Below are 21,178 nucleotides of genomic sequence, written 5' to 3'. Positions count from 1 at the left end.
CGCTAATAAATAGGTCCTTAAAATAAGATTGAAATCTTCCCAGCTGTAGTAAAGAGGAGATGTGGCCAGAAAAATGTGATGTGAGGAGCAACATAGAGGCTATAGAGATGGAAGAAGGTGACATTGAGCCAAGGAATGTGAAAAAAGAGGAGCAAACAGATTTTCCTCCATCTAGAGAATAGGAGTCCTGCTATGTTGACTCCTTAACCTTACTCAGTTACATCTGTGTTGGACTTCTAACCCTCAGAAACAAAAGATAATGAATACGTGCTGTGTTGAGCTGCTGTGTTTGTAGTAACTTGATATGGGAGCATAGAAAACCAAACATTGTATTAGATCACACTGAACACACATAGGGTAATGTCTAAAGGAATGTGTACTCTGGTGCAACGTTGATTACATCACCTTTTTTGGATGACTAAGGCTTTGTAGTTTCATCATTGAGAGTATGTTATTTGAGATATGAATAAATAATGGAAATATTAGAGAGTATGTAGTTCATATTAAAACAAAATCAACGACCCCTCATTCTCTGCTCAAGTGCTGTGTTGTATGAGCCATCTAGGAGGTAGTTTAATAGCTATTCTGTATTGATGTAGAGGACCCAACTATTATACACGCAGATAACAAAGAGTAATAGCAAGTCACTCTTGCTGTCTTCTTCTTTCTTCTTTTCTACCTATCAATTGTCTATTATGTACACACAGCATCTACGTATGGTTTTAATGTATTATCTACTTTTGTTACTTGTAGTTTTTCTTTTTATATTATAATTATATATGGCTGTCACTAGTTATATATAATTATAGGGGTACACAGTGATTGTATGGTATGTATACACCACCACGTGAAATGATATCAAGCCAGTTACCATATCTATCACCTTGAATATTTATTGTTTTTCCTGCCTATGCCTTTCTGGTCTTTGGCCAACATCTCTAGTGCTGATAGTCACTCTTTGTCTTTGTACCTCTTAAGTTCAATACATATAAATGGGAACAGATGGTTTTGGCCTGTACCTGGCTTATTTCACTTATCATAATGTTCTCTGTCCATGTTATCACAAAAGAAAGATTCCTTCTCCTTCTAGGCTGCTTAGAACTCCCCAGTGCATAGGAACCACCTTTTTTCTCCATCAATTCATCCAACCAATGACTCTTAGGGAGGCCCCATACTTTGGTTGCAGGGAATTATATTACATGAATTTGGGAGGACAGTTAACTCTTTAACATAGTAATGTCAAGTCCTTTGGTTATATAAGCAGAAGTAGGTGTGCTGACTCTGCACTGACTTTTAAAATAGTTTCCTCTTTTGTTAACAAACAAGCCTAAGTATCCTTTGTGTCATCCTGAGGTCTTTCAGATGGCCGAAGTCTTGTGATGTTTCTTGACATAGTCCATTTTACAACACCATCTCAAGATGATGATAGAGATCAACATTAAAAGGATACTTCAGAGGGCATTTTAGAGATGCTGTGGCCAACAGAAGCCTTGTCCATGCTCAGAGTTGTTCACTTCATCTATAGCCAGAAAAGCTCTCTATGGCACATTCCCAGTCAACCCAGAGCAACTGGGGAAGGACTATTAACCAGAATAGAGTTATTTTCATTGCTGATACGCACAGTAAAGGGAGCTGGAGAGCTCATTAGAAGACCCTTGTGAACCACTTAAGAACACGGCTTTGCTGAGCTAAAACTGTAGAGTGTGCTCACAAATACTAGTTTCCCACTTGAGCAAGAATGTCTGAGTCCTTTATCACAGCCAACCATCTTCCGGACTCTAAATGACCCTAACTGCAGTTTGGCACTTGGGCAGGACAATGAGTACTTTGCATGACTCAGTTAAGAACAATGCAGAGCTGGTTCCCATTAAGTCACTTTGATCTGCGCTGAGCCAAATACCTGGGTCTGTCACCTGATAAGCTACAGCCCCAGACAGGAGAAAAGAGGGCAGAGTTTTAGGAGTAGAGATCTTAGTATTTTCAATCATGTTTTTACTTATCGAGTATTCAATCTCCACCATAGACATGTTCCCCAACATATAGGAATTACCCAAGAGCATTCTGCAGCCGCTCCCCAGACAAATAGATCCAGCAGTTCCACAGTTTAGTCAGGGAGTCTAATGAGGAGCTTCCAAGGACTACATCGCAAAATGTTTAATTCAATCAACAAGACGAACATATCACATTGTCTTGGCCTTGGAAGCCTTGCACCCCAGGATATGAAGATGCCATTGTGACGTTTTGTGATAAGAGAAGTGACAGTGATGGAGGAAAGGGTAATTCTTTGGGGCGTGTGATATTGAAGGACACTCCATGCTGCCAGAAAGAGAAAAAAGAAGGGCTTTCGAGGCCATGCTATAATCATGAGAAGTCACAGAACATGTGATGTGAAAGCGACCAGTGATTTGGACAAGGCCCGAGAGACCCTGAGAAAACAACATGGGTCCTGAGTCACTTCAATTTCATTTTGTAGGTAGCATGGATTTGGTAGAAGTCTTCAAGGAGGGTATGGCAGGAGATGTCTGGGGCTATCAAATACTGTAGAGATACTCTTTTGGTTGATGTCTCCTGAGGGCCTGCTCTCTTTGTCTCTTCAAGCTGTAGCGATAGCTTACATTGGATGGCTTCTAAGCAATGGGGCCTTCATGATCATGGTGCTGGCTGGTCTGTATAGACTGCTGGTTCTCACAGGTGATGTTTTGCAGCTGTGTGGCCACTAGTGGTAAGGGGCAAGCAAACTCCATTGGAACGCTTTTATATGCATATGATAGCAGTCACTGGGTGGCACCCTTCATGTCTTAATCACTTTTCATGACATACCTTACTTATTATAATCACAATAGAGGGTACATTTCAGCAAATGAATTTGGAGAAACACAAATATTCAGTCTGTTGTACCCGCCACATGCCCCTCTCTGTATGGACATTAGAAGATGGCCGTCACAGCTAAGAGTTGTCCTAGGAGTCCAGGCAATGCAAGCCTAAAACTAAGTGGTGGCTGGGGTGTGCACAGAGAAACCTGAATGGGTCAGTATGGTTTGAGGTTTGTTTGTTTGTTTGTTTGTTTGTTTGTTTGTTTGTTTTCAAAGGAATTGGAGTTAACTTTTATGCAGTACTGTGAGCGTGTATGAACATGTTAGGCTTGTGTTGCCAGAGCCTTTCCCTGCCCAGCTACCTGGAGTTTAGGGGTTTGCAGCTGAGATAAAATGCATGGCAATGCTGTGAGTCGGGAGCACATGCGGGGAGGCCTTTTCCTGATCTGGATGAGATGGGCACCCCCACTAAGAGCAGGAAAGTGAATGCAGGTCGAGTCTAACAGTGAAACTTAGGCAACAGGCAAGAGGAAGAGGCTTTACAGAACCACAGAGGAGAGGACCAAGCTGGGCAGGTGTGAGAGGCGGTTCCTTTTGGTTCCAATGATGGGGATTGAACTAGGGAGGGAGGGACCCGTAAATGGTAGGTGAGTCCTCTACCATTGAGCCATGCTCCAGCCCGGCCTACCTCGCTACTATCTAGTGGCTCCATCATCTAAATTACCAAGGATAGAATTAGGAAGAACAGCAGTGAGGAGCCAGGGATGGGAGGCATGGATGCAGATGAAAGGAGTGCAGCCAGGAGCAGGGGCGTGGCAAGTAAACAGCAGAAGTTTCAGAACAGGGGGGGGGGGGGGGATGTAAAAGGAAGGCGAGAAGACAAACCAATCAGGGTGCGTGCAACAGAAAATGCGTACAAGGAGAAGGTAGACAAAGAGCTTTGTTCTTGTGACAGGAAAGTGATGGGAAGAAAAGAACAGGCTGGATTTCATTGAAATTTCTATTATCTTATTATAAACCACTCTATGCAAACTAAATAAAATAAGCAGATGCTACTGGGGTTATTAGTAAAAAGAAAAATACATTGATTTAAAAGTAATAATTGCTTCTCATAGGGTGGTGGGGGGGGAGCTGAAGGGATGAAAAGGAGTCAGGGGAGATGGGGGAGAAAGTGGACATGTATGAGCACAGCCCTGGCAGTCCTTTTCTGTGCCTGTGGTGGCAATCAGATGGCAGATAATATGTGGCTGAGACGGAGTGTGGTTTGACTTCACTTTTTTGGTTGCATAGCCAAGTAGGCAAAAGGGAAAAATCCACCAAAGGGCTTTATCAGATGAGGTTGATCTTCTGTGTTGGACCTGGGAGTCTCTTTTCAGAGCTGATTGGGGTGATGTTGATCTTCGTTTCTGAGGATTCAGAAGACAAGTCAGCCGAAGCCAACTGAACAGAGGAGGAACTCAACCTTTCCAGCCCATGAAGGCAGCTCTGTAACTTTGACCTCCCCTAGTCTCAGGAATGAGTTGCCTTCAGGTGACTGTTTGTGAAACCAGAGTGGCTGCTGGTTCCCTTCCCTCAGAAATTGTGTGGGATGGTTTCATTTCATGCTGTTTGCATAGCACGTTCAAGGGCAAGACTGCACATGTGCACGGCCTGTGACTTCCCAATGCCACGTATGTTTCTATAAATACTTGCAGAGGGTCCCGGTAGAATGCAGCTGAAACAGAGAGCAAGGGTTTGTTGTGGGCAAAAGGCAAAAGAGAACTAAAATTAGAGCCAATGGTCAGTAGAGCTGAAACCTGGTTTACCAAATTAGTGTGCTGCAAGAGAAATGTACTAAGTGTGGTGTTTAAATTTTGAGTTTGACTTTTTTTTTGGAAGTAAAAAAAAAAATGGTTATTTTCCAGTAAAGAAGTAGGTGATTTTAAGAAAATTTAAAGTATAGATAAGTTGAAAATGCTGGACTTATATTTCACTGGAGAAGCCCTGTCAATCAGTAGTTGGTTTTTAAATCCCACACTAAATATCTACATATGTCACTATATTCATATTGTATATATTATGCAAAGTACACATGCAATCTAGTAAAGGCTAATTTTAGAATGAAAATGCATATATCATCTCTTTTTACCATGTTAAATCAATGTTGTTGTTTTTTCTAAAGCGAAAACGTACAGAAAGATACGGAAGCAAAACACAAGTTACAAAATAAAATTAGTGTTTGCCAGATGCCTGAATGCGAAGAGAAGGGCTTTCAATAAATCAGAATCTTTCAGAGTTTCCACCCATTGTCTATGACAAAGAATTCAGTCTTCCTTCTGCTGGTCTCTCTGTGACCGTGCTTCCTCACACACTTGTCTCTAAGCCAGGAGAGCTTCATCTTTGCCAATGTCGCTTACCCCTTAATAACTGCTCTTGAAGATGGTGGCACTGACATCATTCTTGGTGGTGTTTGATGCTCTGGTTGGACAGAGGAAAGAATGGGCAGACTGAGAAGTATAATTCAGGAAGCAGTGAAGTTCTCCCAGGCCATAGATAGTATTTGTAAGGAAGGGACTTTTATTTGGCCAGTGGATCTACAAGTTGGGATGTCCAAGACCGGGTACCAGCTCAGTTTGGTTTATGGTGAAGGCCTTCCTGCTGCATCCTAAGCTGCTGGAGGTTATTGCTCTAGGAGGTGGAACAGAGTGCTAGGCTGGGCCTCTCTTCCTGTTTTTATGAAGCCACTAACACCGTCACAGGGGTCCCATCCCCAAGACCTTATTTAATCTCAGCAACCTCCAAATGACCAATGCTCTGTAAAGATGAAGATTAACTTTCTTTCTTTCTTTCTTTTCTTCCATCCTTCCTTCCTTCCTTTCTTTTTTGAGCTAAGGTTTCTCTGTGTAGCTTTTGCTGTCCTGTACTCACCTTGTAGACTAGGCTGGCTTTGAACTCACAAAAATCCCCCTGCCTCTGCCTCCCCGAGTGCTGGGGTTACAGGCGTGTGCCACTGTGCACGACTAAGGATTAAGTTTCTAATGCATGAATTTGCAACCACACATTCAGACCATGGCCCTGCTGGATCATAATCTCTCTTAAGGAAAGATTTATCTCCACTGAAGTGGAGTCAGTGCCCTATGGACTGAGAAATTACAGATGTTCAGGGAAGCTACAGGGAGCCTGCAGGTACACATAGGCACGGAATGAGCAAAGAAGCTAAATCTTGAATTAAGTTTCCCCCCAACTGAAAAAAGGAATAGCACAGTGCTGACTCTCATGCCTGAGCAGGGATAAGACAAGAAAATGACAATTTTGTTCTTAACAAATCTGCTAAACAGACACTTGAGCATACTTATTTGGGTTCTTTGGTGAAGAGCTGACTCTCAGTGGCTGGTAATGCTTTCAGTTGTGGAAGGAAATGAGACAAACAAATGGGAACCGTACACACACCTGTACACCTTGTCCAGCCCACTCATCTTAAGTGTCGCTTTTCCTTTCCTCTCCATTCCACGCAACATTTGTCCCTAGACCAAGCATCCATGACAAAGTCCAAGCAGCTGTCTGGAGTTTGGCAGCTGCTTAGCAGAGAGCTGTAAACCACTTTGTGGTGTTAACTGAGATTTCAGTCAATGGGACAGCATAAAGAAGCCAATTAAAGCAGCCAGGGAGAGTGTTTAAGTGCAGATGAAAAACATAAACACTGTCTTCTTCTCAGTGAGTAGTTACAAATGACTTGCTTTTTGTGGATGTGTGAGAACCATCTGTAGTTCCTAAAAATTTTGACAAGCAGCATTACCTGCCACTAATCAAACAGAAAAGAAAAAAAGAAAGAAAGAAAGACAGACAGACAAAAAGCAGAAGTAAAAAATCCAAGACCCCAAATAAGAAAACACGCACAGAAATCCTACATCTTTTCAACTCTGAAAAATATTAACTTATTTTTCTAAACTAATTCTCATTTGTCTTTGAACATTCTCTTTCTAGTCTGAAGACCTCAGTGGAGGGCTAAGGAGATGGCTCAGTAGGGAAAGTGCTTGCTGTGCAAACACAATGACCCGAGTTCAGTTCCCAGCACCCACACAAAAGCCAGATATAGCAGCACATGCCTATAGCCCTGGTGCTGAGTGTGGACAGGAGGATCCCAGAGACTTGTCAGTTGGTCAGCCAGGCTAGCTTAATTGGTGAGCAACAGGTTCAGTGAGAGGCCCTGCCTCAAAATATAAGTTGGAAAGTGATGGAGGAATACACTTAACCTTAACCTCTGGCCTCCATATACGTACTTGTGAGCAGGTACAACTGAATCTACACAAACACATTCACGCATGCACACACACACACACACTCACGCATGCACACAGGCACCTATATTCCTCACACACACATCTCAACAGAGAGAGAATTGGGCATCTAGATATGAAGAAAGATCAGTGGATAAGCTATGAGTCCCAATATTGTATGCACAAGCCGCCCACGCCCTTCTGTATACTAGTGTACCATGGTTTTTACAAAGAGACACTGAGGACATTTGTTATACTATAAAACTGTAAATTACATGCTAATGTTCATACGTTTAAATTATACATCAGTATTAAATGTCCAATGAAGAAATAATCCTTTAATAATGAGAAATGCATACAGCGATACTTAGACAAAACATGTACAGGCCTTTTCCTATGCCCTACCAGTTCATTATAAAGACTGTACTATGAGACAACAGCTAGCAAACAGATTAATCTACTCAGAGCCAAGACGAGGTCTGGATACATTGCATGTGTTCAAGGCTGATTCATAAGAGTAAGAGAGAGAATAGCTCAGTGGTTCTTCTGCGTGTGCATGTGGAGATGTGATGGGTATGTTAGCTACTAGTGTAGCTCTGCAGGACTTGAGCTGAGCTGTATTTCTCAATTTGTCCAAAATGGTGTCTGTTTATGGGTAGAATATTCTTCAGTGAGATACTTGCCATCCAGGCGTTTAAAGATAAATGGCATGGATCTGAATTTCAGTGGAGTGGTACAGGACAGTAAAACAAAGCAACAGAATTAGAGGGAGGGTGCAGTGTGGTAGTAGATTCATCATATAGACACTATGCTTAAGGCTCTGGATTCATGACACATACACACACACACACACACACACACACACACACACACACACACACACGGTGGGGGTCATGAGAGTGTAAAAGAAAACATAAACTGAGACTATGAGGTGGAGACCAAATGCAGATTTTCCTTTGTCTTGATAAGGAACTGGTGTCCGCAACTGCCCTCTGAGCCAAACTGGGACCATCTTCAGGAGTTCAGCTGGGCCTACTCACAAAAGAGCATCACAGCTGGGCTTGTGGACTAATGAGGTCCCCCCAAAGAAGGAGAGGGGTGGAGGGGACCCTCTTGAGTCTCTTGCCACTTCTCCCAGCCAATACAGATGAGAAGGAATAGGGAAGAAGCCTCTATCTACACAGCCCCAGGAAAGCCATCATCCATGTTGGGGACAGACTTACCATTGTGGCTGCTTTGAGGTCACCCACGCTTATGCCCAATACCCCTCATCCATGCTCTAAGTAACCCAAATAAACTCATTGGTTCCCTAAGGTGGACTTTGGGTTGCCATTGGAACCTCTTGAAGAGGGAGAGGAGCCTCACAATATCAGGCTGTGCTGAGGAGGAACACCAGGCACCGATGGGTTTTTAGGAACATTTGCTGTTCAAATAATCTTTCTCTTTTCTCTGGATCTTCTATGTCCACAAGTAACTCCCTGGGTAATCCTCAGAAATAGGAAGCAGGAAGGGAAAGAAGAAAGCAAAGATCTAAGTTGAAAGATGCAAATTTGGCCCTGATAACAATATCAAACACTCACATCATTTTTATTTTATGCCAGATGCTAACCACGTCAATTCTTATAATGCTTGATGCTTCTTCCCATTGCTCAGGTGAGGATGTTGAGGGACAAAAGTGTGCAACATAGAGCCTAACTCTAATTGGGTGTTTCACTTCTCTGCCACTCAGATAAAAGTAGGTAATAGTAGAAAGGAGGAAAAAGGGATTGGGACTAGAGAGCTTTCAGCTTCTCTTCCACAGGTTCAAATCTTTGATTCTTACTACATTGTAAGTTGGAGATTCTCCAACTGGGGATACAGCCCAAAGCTCATCACCTATAATACTCCACAAGCTCAATAATATGTATTATATGTAAGAATGCTCTATGTCAATTTACAGGGGGAAAAACCTCCAGAACAAATTTAGTCCATATGAACAAAAAACTACCGGATCCAGTTGCTTCTAAAATAGCCCTTATTTTGCTGCAATACAGTCCAGAAACACCAGTTCAAGAGAATTGAATCTCAACATTAAGATCCCTCCCTGTTTCAAACAACAGAAAAGGCATCCTGTAAAAATTAGTTTTGTTATCTTACTCAAAAATCACAAAGCATCCCCAGCTTATCGGGAAGTCTGACAGAGAAAAAGAAGTAGAAGAATGAGGAGAAGGAAGAAGAGGAAGAGAAGAGAAGGAGGAAGAGGAGGAGGAGGAGGAGGCAGCGGCAGCAATGGTATACAGCGGAAGTGAATTGAGACAGCATCGCCTCTCAGCAACCGGAAAGAAAACCCCACACATCACAGACCACTCACATCCTACGGGTGTGGTTGTTGAGTAGAGAAGAGCTGTCAGCTGCCTTTAGATGCAAGTAGGGCAGCTGCAGAGTGACAAGCATGAGGACACAAAGGGACTAGCTCCCATTCTTGCCTGCCTACCCAGGAGACAGCAACGTAGCCAGGGTCACAAGATGGTCTACCTACTGTGGTTCTGCCTTCGGGTGAGTGCCAGCAACTTGCTGTGGCTTGGGCTGAGGGTAGGGCTAGAATGTGTTCAGATTCTTACTTCCTGTGTTGGTGTCAGACATCCGGCCATGTCTCCACTGTTAACACCCCTTAACAGCCGAGGGGAGGGTTCAGGTTGACCCAGGAGGCGGTTTGACTTGGAGCAGACCTGGAATCTCTGGTTCTAGGTCATGTGAAAGTCTGATGATGACTCCCACTCTTTAAATCATCTTATTTCAGTGCTTCCTGGAGTGTAAGTACAGGACTCCTCCCCGCCTGCTGTCTCCACGGAACTAACCCTGAAGGAGATAAGCTCTTAAATTATTTCAGCTTTTCAAGTTTAGATCACAGTTGTTTGTGTCTATGTCGTTTTCATTTTCTCTGGGGTAGGGGTGCAGGTTAAGAATTTGTGACTGACCCCAGGTGTTACGTGTGTTCCAACTCTGTAGAGAAGTTCACACTCTTTTTAAGGAGGAGTTCAAATCACACTATGGCTGTACTCTGATGACTCTAGTCTTGCTTTGCTCTGCATTTATTTATTTAACCCTTTCCTTTTATTTTCTCTTCTTTCTGTTTGTCTTTTGTCTTTATTATGATGCAAAGGGTTTGAAGTGCCCCCCCTCTTTTTTTTTCTTGGAATGTCTCTAAAAATGAAGAGCACACACAAGGGGGAAAGGTCATATATAGTAAAAACTGTGGAGACATTGGCCAGTAGCCTTTTCTATGGTAAGGGAGAATTGAGGCCCCAGTCTTTCAAACTTCCTTTTGGGGTACTCCTCTTTTCTCTAGAATTTGGTTTCCCATTTGGAATTGGGTGGAAAGAACAATTGTTCTGGAAATAATACTGTAGCCCAACCAAATGCCCTTTCTTCTCGTCTCTGTTTTGTTCCAGACTTGGTTGTTTCCAGGGCCATTCTCACTCTAAGAATGAGACTAAGGACAGAGGAATTAGAGCTCCACTATGTCCCATTACTTTATTCAACAACTATCTGGAGAGTGCTCAGAATTCCCAGCCATATTTTAAGTAAAAAAAAAAAAAAAAAAAAAAAAAAAAAAAAAGCTGTAGAAATGGGAACAAGCATATGCTGCAGGAGAGAAGCAGACAGTAATTAACATCGGGAAGAAAGAGTTGCTTTCTTCTATACTTCAAAGTTCCTTGCCTGCGTAGCCTGTGAATTAACTTGGCATATTAACCAGAGAAAACAAATTTAATTATATGTTACACACAACCAGAAGCCTCAAAGCAGCAGGCAGGTGACAGAGGTTCATGTGCCATCCTGACCTGCAGGGAGAAATCTAGGGGTCTGGGTTTCTAGCAGGTGGGGGGACTAACGTGACAGTGAAGAGAAAAACCTGCAAATGGCTTGATGTCCATTGTCAAAATGAAAGGAAGGTGACGTCACCCCGACTTCCCAGGACCTTCTCTATGTGTCAGAATCTCCATTGATTTAATCATTTTCCTGTAAGATAAGGAGACACGTTTATAAATGAGATTTTTTTTTCCCCAAGGAGATGTAGTTTCTTATATAAACAAGGAAGTGTCAAAGCTCCCATATCTGTGACTTCTTGAAATAGTCCCTCACAATAGACAACATGTCATAGGGGCATATTTTAGAGGATGTATTTTGGTGGGTTCCTGAAATCACATTTTGAGGCATTGTGTCCTGAACCCCACTGACAGTCACACAAATCACATCGAACAGCCCTTTCTCAGGGTCACATAGCATATCAGATATCTTGTATATCAGATAGTTACATTATGGTTATTAACAGTAGCAAAATTACAGTTATGAAGCAGCAATGAAAATAAAGTATGGTTGGGGGCTCACAACAACATGAAGAACTGTGTTAAAGGGCCACAGCGTTAGGAAAGTTGAGAACCATTGCTATAGACTACATAATGTGTGCATGCCTATTGTTCCTGCAGCCATAGTGAAGAAAATAACACCAAGTTACAACAAGCACTAGAGATTGCATCGAGAGGTGCAGGGAACAAGGAGGGCTGCTGCTGGGGTCAGATGGCGGAATACAGAGTCAACTTGTGTTGTAAGAGTGAGCCCTTGAACAATAAAAACACAGGACAGTGATTGCCTAAGCCAGCAGCAGCTGACTTATGTACCACATGCTGCACTTATGCTGGGTATGCCAGGCTAGGATCTGATTGGCAGATGGTTCACCCAGCATCACTGTGCACAGACAAATGGTGTAGTACAGGACGGCATAATAATTGTGACCTAATGAGGGGGCAGGACTTTTTACAGCATCACTAGAATGGGATGGGACATCATTGTACATGTAGCTCATCACTGACAAACGTCATGCAACACGTGTCTGTGGTTTAGTTCTGCTTTCCAAAGGCCATCTGCCCCTGTCCTGAGATATCTTGGATTTTGATCTCCCCTATCTATTCAAGGGCTACAGTGCAGGTGGGGGTGGGTGGCATTCCTCATCTCTCTGACGTCATCCTGGAGAGAGATCACACGCACGACCTCAGGAAAAGTTCCTTGTGACATGTATGAGACATTTCTCCAAAAGGACATCCTGCTACAAAGGACTTCTATCTTCCTTTGTTGATCTGTCTCCTCCACAAATCATTTGAGCAAAACTTCCAGAGTGTGAAACATTGCATCATTTGACATGGCACAAGATGACAGCTATGGTCTTAATCTAGTTGAGTCACATAATTTTTAAATTTTGATTTTTTTTTTTCTGCTTCATTCTTTTAGTCCACTGATTTTAGCCTTAGCCAGGTTTTCAGTATGTACTAGCACAGTCTGTTTGGCTCATCTAAAAATGAACATGGCCATGTGTGTGTGTGAGTGTGTATATGTGTGTGTGTGTGTGTGTGTGTGTATGAGAGAGAGAGAGAGAGAGAGAGAGAGCGGGGGGGGGGGGAGAGAGATTGATTTTGATTGATTGACTGATGGCTGCTTAGTGGTTACTTTCACAACAGCATAGCATTCTATCACGTGAACTCATGACAGTCCATTGGCTCTATGAATTTACAGTGTTAAGCAGTTGGCCACTATGCAGGCTCTAAGTTAGGATGTCAAGAAGGCACAGTGGCTTTCAAATTTATCGGGCACAAAATACTGCCAGCAGAGGTGTAAAGCGTAACCTGAAGTCAGGGAAACATTTTAGGAGCCAAAAAGCAGCCATACAGCTCTGTCATCCTACACTGAGGAGGCTAGAGAGATCCAGATCTCCTATGGTCCTCACTTGGGAGTTTCCCATTGATGTGTTCCCTGCAGCCGTCTCTCTTTGCCGTTCGGAGGCTGTTCTGCGATCACACCATCAGCCAATGGCATGGCCTGCGGACCTCTAGTAACCCTTTGACTACTCTTCATGACTCTGAATTCCTCACCCACAGCCTCACTCTCAGTGAGAGGAAACATATGAAGGAAGTGAGACTGGGTGGCTAACTCTGTGTGACCCTGGGAAGCAGAGTAGTAAGCTGGCACCTTGAGTCACACTAAGGGACACAGCTTCAGCAAGTCATGGTCACGGACTGACTGGAGGCTGTGCTTCACTGCTGCCCAGGGTCATGAGAGAGAATCCAAACGCATGGAGACAGCTATGGGATCTGCACTCAAAACCCCAAGTGTGGTTTCTACTGTGCATCTCCTTTGCACCACCAAAAAGCTGAAAAGATACAATTTGGGCCTTTGTAAATAGAGGGTGTGTGTGTGTGTGTGTGTGTGTGTGTGTGTGTGTGTGTGTGTGTGTTGTGTGTGTGTGTGTGTACACACAAAGTGTAGAGGTAAGGAGAGAGGATTTGATTCTTTAATTTAAAGCCGGCAAGCCTCAAGCCAGTAGGCGGCTGTATTTCAAGTCCAAGGCCTTCTTGCTCAAGAGGAAAGAGAAGGTCTTTGTCTAGTAAAGCCTTCGACTGACTGAATGATCCCCTCCCCCCGACACACATATTATGGATAGCCATCTGAACACATTTGCAATCTACTGATTTACCTGTACATCTTACAAGTATCTCCAGAATAGTTATTGTCAATGTATTTTTAGCCTAACCAAGTTGATGCATAAGATTAACTGTCTCGGATTCTGTCCTGCTTTTCAGGAACTTTGTAATTATTTATTCACAATCGTTGAGGGTCTAGTGTGATTCAAGTGATGCGTTAGGCCCGTAGAATTCAACATGAAGCTGGCAGACAAGCCCCAGTCCTCAAGTAGATCATACATGGAGGTGGAAGGGGATGCCTAAGTAAAGGTAGTTGAAATATTTGTGGTAGACTTCATACCTCCAAAAGTACTGTGAGTTCAGTTAATGTCAATCAAATTTAAAATGGCCCTGTCAAAACAGATTGAAATATACTAAGGAAAGGATCAAAGATTTTTTTATTTTATAGACTTTATTGTCCATCAAGGGCAACAGACCTAAGGGGCGTGGTAATGAGAATCACGTTCTAACACCTACACACAGCATGGTGTCCATTACATAGCTTTTAGTGGTACCAGAACATGTAACTCGGCTGTAGGGGACCATGAGAGTGAACAAATTACATGCAATTGTACTCCAAATAAGAGAAAATGGCCAGAGTCATTCAGGCACACTCACTTCATGTTCCTCACAGTTTTTCTCGTTCTCTCTCTCTTTTTTAATGGCCACCCAGTTAAGAGAACTACTTCAGAAGTGACTGCTTTTGGGAGATACAGAATGTCTAGGTTTGGGGTGTGTGTGTGTGTGTGTGTGTGTGTGTGTGTGTGTGTGTGTGTGTGGAGAGAGAGAGGAGAGAGAGAGAGAGAGAGAGAGAGAGAGAGAGAGAGAGAGAGAGAGAGAGAGAGAGAGAACAAGCTTCTGAAATCAGGGTATTTAGTTCAGGTTCTTCAGAACTAGGTATCTATTTGCTCACAATGAATGTGTCTGTGCTGGCTTGCTGTGAGATGACACAAGGCCATGGGCTTGGAAACAGAACAAAAGGACATCAACCCTTTCTGAGAAATGTCACCTTCAGAGGCAGCAGCAGGTCACCATCTGCTGCAGCTTAGATACTGGCCCCAAAGGTCCACGTGTTAAAGGCATTCATTGTGCCACTGAGAAGATGGAACCTGCAGGGGAGGAGGGTTATCGGGAGGGAATTAAGTCACTGGATGCATGCCCTTGAAGGGGAGCTGGGGACCCCAGGCATTCCTTTTGTTTCCTGGCCATGGGGTTTCTGGTTTTCCTTGTCATGTGTTGTCACTATTAGACAGACGCAGCCTTCTCACAAGCCTAAAGCCAACAGAGCAACTGACCCTGAGCAGAAAATAACATTTCTGATTGTGTTGACAGAATATTTGACAAAAACTTATGGTTCAAGAGGTGATATGGTCCATCATGATGAAGGAGGTTTGGTATCGAGAGTGGCCCTAGCTGGGAAGCAGGGGTGTGAGGTGGCTGGCCACACTGCAGCTGCAGTCAGGAATCAGAGAGGGGGGTGCTGACACTCAGCTGGCTTCCCCCTGTTTTGCCTTTTGCTCAGTCTTGCACCCCAGTCCATGGGACGGTGCCACCTACATTCAGGTTCTGTCTTCTCCTTAGCTAAGCTCAGAGAAGACCCTCATAGGCAGACTCAAAGATATATCACAGGCATGCACAAAGATATATCACAGGCATACACAAAGGTTTATCACAGACACACTCAAAGATATATCAAAGGCACACCCTAAGATATGTCACAGGCGCACACAAAGATATATCACAGACACATGCTCAGATAGATCACAGGCATACACAAAGATATATCCCAGGCATACACTAAGATATATCACAAACATACACTAAGACGAAGCTCATAGGTGGCTCTAAATCCGGTCGTGCTGCTAGTGAAGATTAACCATCGTAAGAACTGAACACTCTGAAACCATGAGTCAAAATAAACTTTTCCTTCTGTTGAGATGACTGTGTAAAGCCTTCGTCATAGCCATGGGAAGCTAAGGGCGCTTCACCCCAAGGTTTCAGTCAGGACTGGGAAAAGCACAGAGGCTGCACTGCACACTGGCACACTTCAGAGGGGAATTTTTAGTAAAGAAATAGCTATGACTGACTGCTCCTCATTTCCAATACACAGCCCCTGTGCTTAAGAATCTCTCCCATTTGAGTGGAATGGAGAACGTATAGCGAGGAAACAAAAATCATATTTAGAGCGTAACTAAGCCTCCAAGGGGAAGGAGGTGAACTGAAGAAGCCCCATACTGCGTGATTCCAAATATGGTGCATTCTGGGAAAGGTGCTAATGAGGAGAGGAAGGATCAGGGAACACAGAGGACAGTGGCTTCCTGTGACGTTACAGATGTGGATTCTTCACATTGTAAGCACAAACCAGAGTCCTCCACACTGAGTGTGAACCCTGTGTCGATCATTTGACAGTGTTCATCCATCGGTTGTAAGAGACGCACCTCTGTGATGTGGGATGCTGACACTGGGAAGGCTATGCACGAGGAGGGCAGAAACACATAGAAAACTCTCTACTTCCCTTACAATATGCTTTCGGCCCAACGTTTTTTTTATCATGTTTTTGGTTGTGGGCCTTTAACGGCTGAGCCGTCTCTCCAGCCCAATGTTTCTGTTATAAATAACTTTTATTTTTAAAGAGCTAAGCAGCCTCTTTGGTGTCCCCAACAAGGGCCAAGAGCACACCTAATGAGCACTTCAGCACTCGTGTTGGTCCCCTCTTGCCCTAGCTGGTTTTGTTCGATGAGGTCTTTTGGTATTGTTTTTTGTTGTTTATTTGTTTGTTGGTGTTGGTATGATACAAGCTAGAGATATCTGAGAAGAACATCTATTGGAGAAAATGCCCATGCTCGACTGTCAGTTGATTGACGTGGGAGGCCCCAGCTCACTGTGGGCAGTGCCACCCCTGCACTGGTGGTCCTGGGTGGATAAGAAAGCAGGTTGAGCAAGCCATGGGGAGCAATGCAGGAAGCAGTGCCCTTCCATGGTCTCTGCATCAGCTCCCACCTCAGGGTCCCTGCCTTGTTTAAGTTCTTACCCTGACTTTCCTCAGTGATGGAGTGTGGTGTGGAAGTGTAAGCTGAAATGAACACTTTCCTCTCCAAGTTGCTTTTGGTCCTGGTGTTTTACCACAGCAATAGAAACCCTGCTAAGGCATCTCTACCTAGAAAGACCCTTGGGGAACAGCTGTAAGGCAGTATCCCTTCCTCATTCAGCTCTGTAGCAGCCTTTCACCTTGCCATGGCAACCCCCTGTCACTTCACACACTCTGCTTGTAACCGACCTTTCCCAGCAGAGGACTCAGCAAGCAGGTGCAGTCTGTTTCCTCTGGACTGTCAGCTCCATAGCCACAGGGTTCTGTTTTCTTTTCTCTATAGATCAGTGTATAGGGAGTGCTCCAATGAAGAAGGGAAGGGATGAGCAAGTGAGTGAGTGAGTGTTAGAAGTCAGATCTGTGAGACAGGGGAGGAGGACTCTCTGCTCATAAGAAACAGGACACGGAGGCCTTGCTGTAACACGAAGCAGAAAGGAAGCGTGAGCCTAGAAAGGGTGGCTTGAGAAGGAGTGTGTGAACTTTAGGGGGGGGGCTTGGGAGGGGATCCATAGTGTGATATGTGAGAAGACAGAGGTGGGATCTGGGAACACCCGCTTCTGCATCTTGCCTAGGAGGGCAGGAAGCTGGGCAGCAGCTGAGCAATGAGCACTCCGTGCAACTGTGCACCCTGTAGACAGAGTTAGACATTTTTTTTCCTCGGGAGCATGGTGGTAGGCAAGGCAGAGTAATGCGGAAGTACCTTAGAGCTACACCCGGATCTGCAGGCAGGCAGGGAGACAAGGGGTGAGGGCAGGACCTGGCCTTGCACAGACAGTTGAAACCTCAAAACCCACCCCTCCCCCACACACACAGTGACACGCCTCCTCCAACGAGGCCACATCTACTCCAACAACCATCAACTAGGATCCAAGCATTCAAATATATGAGGCTATAGGAGCCGCTCCCGTGCCATCCACCACACATGCTAAGAATCATTAAAACTTTACACTAAGTCTCAGATCTTTATTGTCTGCCTCTCTTGTTCATTTGGTAACCAATAGTTGCCAAAAATAGAACAGAAAGTGAAAACACTTTTCTAAGCCACGTGAGAACCAATAGTGTGCATTCTGCCTAAAGCGATCCCTTTCTTTGCAGTGTGGGTACTGTCACTGGCAACAGTGTCCATTGAGACATGATGTCTGGGGCTCAGGAAATGGACAGAACCAAGGGCGCTCCAGTAACTGCTGGTGTGATAAAGGAAGCCAGCAGCTTCTAAGGTTCATATTCCACCTGTGCCACACACCTGTCATGCAAGTCAGTGTCTCATCTGCAGAGGACGTGACAAGCCCTACCACACTGGGTAGCTTTGAATATGAGTCTCCAACTCCATCGGAGACATTAAAGTGCTAGATTCATATTACCTTGTAGGAGTGAGCAAAGGAGTGGCAATGCAGGTTAGGAGCTAGGCCGGGGTGTGGCTTACTTAGCAGAGGGCTTGCCTACCATGCTCAAGACCCTCCCTAGAGTCAACCCCCCGGAAGCAAATAGACCAAGCATAGCGATAAATGCCTGCAATCCTAATACTCACAGGGTGAAAGAAGGAGGGTCAGAAGTTCAAGATCATTCTCAGTTATATAGTAAGTTCCAGCCCAACAGAGGGAAACAAGGATTTAACAAGAGAGAGAGAGAGACAGAGAGAGAGAGACAGAGAGAGAGAGAGAGAGAGAGAGAGAGAGAGAGAGAGAGAGAGAGAGAGAGAGAGAATTAGAGATCATGGAAAAACAAGACGAAGCCCAAATGCATATACAACATTCAGTTCAACTCGGCCCAGCCTCAGTAAACAAAATCACATGATGTCTAGAGCTGATGAGAACGGGTGAAGTAGAGGAGGGGCTCTTGAAGCAGTTTTGTTCTCATACAGACCAACCTGTAGATGAGCCATTGGTCACCACGCATGTCCTGGATCCCTGCAGCGTGCTGAGCACTGGTGAGCCCAACACATGCATGACTACCACCAGCATGAGCTTTCTCAAATGGATTTAAGTTGGGAAACTACTGGGCTGATTTGCTCTGGGGTGTGCTGTCTTGTACCCAGGTTGTGGTTCTCACCGTGCGGTTCATTAAGAAAGAGAGAGATTCGTATAACAGACTTTCAAAACAGACAGCTCTTTTAAAAAATTTATCTATTAAGTGTGTGTGTTCTCTCACAAGCACATGCATGCATGCCATAACATGTGTGTGGAAGTCAGAGGACAACTCTCAGGTGTCAGTTTTCTCCTCTTGCCATTTGAGTTTGGGAGGGGACTGAAACTCAGTTCGTCAGGCTTGGTGCTAAGTGCTTTTGCCAAGTGAGCCATCTGGCTTTCCCTCAACACTGCAACTCTTATGTGCTAATGAAGAATAGAAGGTATAACTAGATTCATGTTCGTTAACTAAATCAAACAGAACGTCATCGCTTTGCCGTTCTTGAATCTATGGCTCGGTTTCAGGTTCACCTCCTTCCCCATCTTTGCCTCTCAAAGTGCAAACATTCACTAAGGATCAAAGGAAGAGCTGAGTACCCGGCTGCCCATGAAACGTTTACACTCACGGGCTATCCCTTGGCTAACACCTTGCCTGTCTCACTCACTGAAATACTTGGGAATACACCCCTGAGAATCAGCAGTTAGTGCCTCTGAGAGCACTTGGGAAAAGCCAAAGCTGAGGAGCTTCCTGAACAACTGCTGAGGGTTCTGACAGGGATGCCAAACTCACAGCGCTGTGCCACTGTGCAGGATTTATACGCAAGGAGGGCTTGGCAGACGATGCCAAAAGAGCCAATAACCACCTTTACAACGATGCATTCTAGTGATGCATTGGTTCAGAGGGTAAAAATCACTCTGAACTCTGGTGCTCCATATTTGACCACATGCCCTTGGTGGGGAGACCTGATCGCATTCAAAGAAAGAATAAGCAGGCTACCAAGATGAGATTTGATAGCCTATGACCATATAGTGGGGGAGGAGGTCCCCTTGGTCATAGACCTAAGGGACGGGAATAGGGTGAAAGTGGGAGGGAGGGAAGGAGGAATGGGAGGATACAAGTGATGGGATAAAAATTTAGTTGTAATCTGAATAAATTAATAAAATTAAAATTAAAAAAGAAATAAAAAAAATTACATTGCCATAGATGGAGCTGAGAGTCTGGTCTCCTGGGAAGAGTTTCTGTGGAGAGTGGGGACTGACTCTGACATGAACTCTGGTGCCCCATATTTGACCACTTCCCTGTGGTGAGGAGGCCTGGTGGCACTCAGAGAAAGAATAGGCAGGCTACCAAGATGAGACTTGATAGGCTGTGACCATATGGGATAGGAGGAGGTCCCCTTCTGTCACAGACCTAGGGGAGGGGAGTAGGGTGAAAGAGGGAAGGAGGGAGGAACGGGAAGAGACAAGCAAGGGGATAACAATTGAGATGTAATCTGAATAAACTAGTAAAAAAAGAATAAATTCAGACATGAAGCTTCCTAAGAATTTCCAGGATGCCCTCTAGGAGAGGCAGAGAGACTTGCTAATTGTAGTTTACTCTAAACCTAAGGACAGTGTAGCATTTATGAAGAAACATCAGAAGGTTTGAATGAAGGTCATTGGTGACAGGGTCTCTAAATATGGCAGGCATGGCGAGCTCCTTCAGTGAAGAGACAACTGTGTTGGGAGATCAGTAAAAGTTCTTTTCTCTGAGATTCGTTCCAACAGTAAAAACTGTTAAGACATATTTGTGCTGGCTGTACATTTCAAAAGCTCAACCGTGCAATCGCTTTCACAGGCACCCCTGCGCAGCCCTGCCTAGATTTCCAGCATTTCCTTGATGAATCGTGATTACAATAGAAAGGAATGTTATTCTTCCCCAGCTACAGGGAAAAATTTGTCTTCCTTTGTCCCAGTAAATAAATCATGGCTTGTGTCAGAGGCCTTGACCTAAATCTTAATTGATGCCCATGGCCTGTTTAGACCACTGCGTGCAACTTAACCAGACAGTCCTGGGAGGAAGGATTAAGGCGGCCACAGTAACGAAAAGGCTGATATTTTGACCAACCATTCATGGAATTTATTGCAATGCCCATTTTGCCTATAATTTAGCTCTATTAAGTTAGGCTCTGGGGGTGAAAGGGCACGGTAATTCCTTATTCTTAATGTTTAGTAGAGTGAAAATTGGGTTTCTATTTTAAGATTAAGTGTTTGATTTAATTCTGACTCTAATAAACAACATGAATTTAGACAAAAAACAAACAGACAAACAAACAAAAAAACATTGACTTAGAATGGCATGGTGGCTCCTGTCTGCAATCCCAATACTTATGTGGAAGTCTGACTCAGGAGGTCTTCTGCAAGTTCAGGTGTAGCCTGGGCTATATAGTGAGTTCTAGGGCACCCAAAACTAGAGTAAGACCTAGTCTCAAAACAAGGCAAAAGTAATAACAGCCAACATTAAGATACTAATTTAGTGCATGCTTAGCCCGTTAACCCCCACCGTTTTGTTGAATTTTCCCAGTTGGCCTAGATTGTTGATGGTACCCTTCTCTTTACTGTTAATGAAACTGAAGAGATTGCAGTG

Source organism: Acomys russatus, chromosome 3 (assembly GCF_903995435.1).
Source record: "Acomys russatus chromosome 3, mAcoRus1.1, whole genome shotgun sequence".
In the NCBI taxonomy this organism is placed as follows: domain Eukaryota; kingdom Metazoa; phylum Chordata; class Mammalia; order Rodentia; family Muridae; genus Acomys; species Acomys russatus.
Note: the sequence above shows the minus strand (reverse complement) of the source record.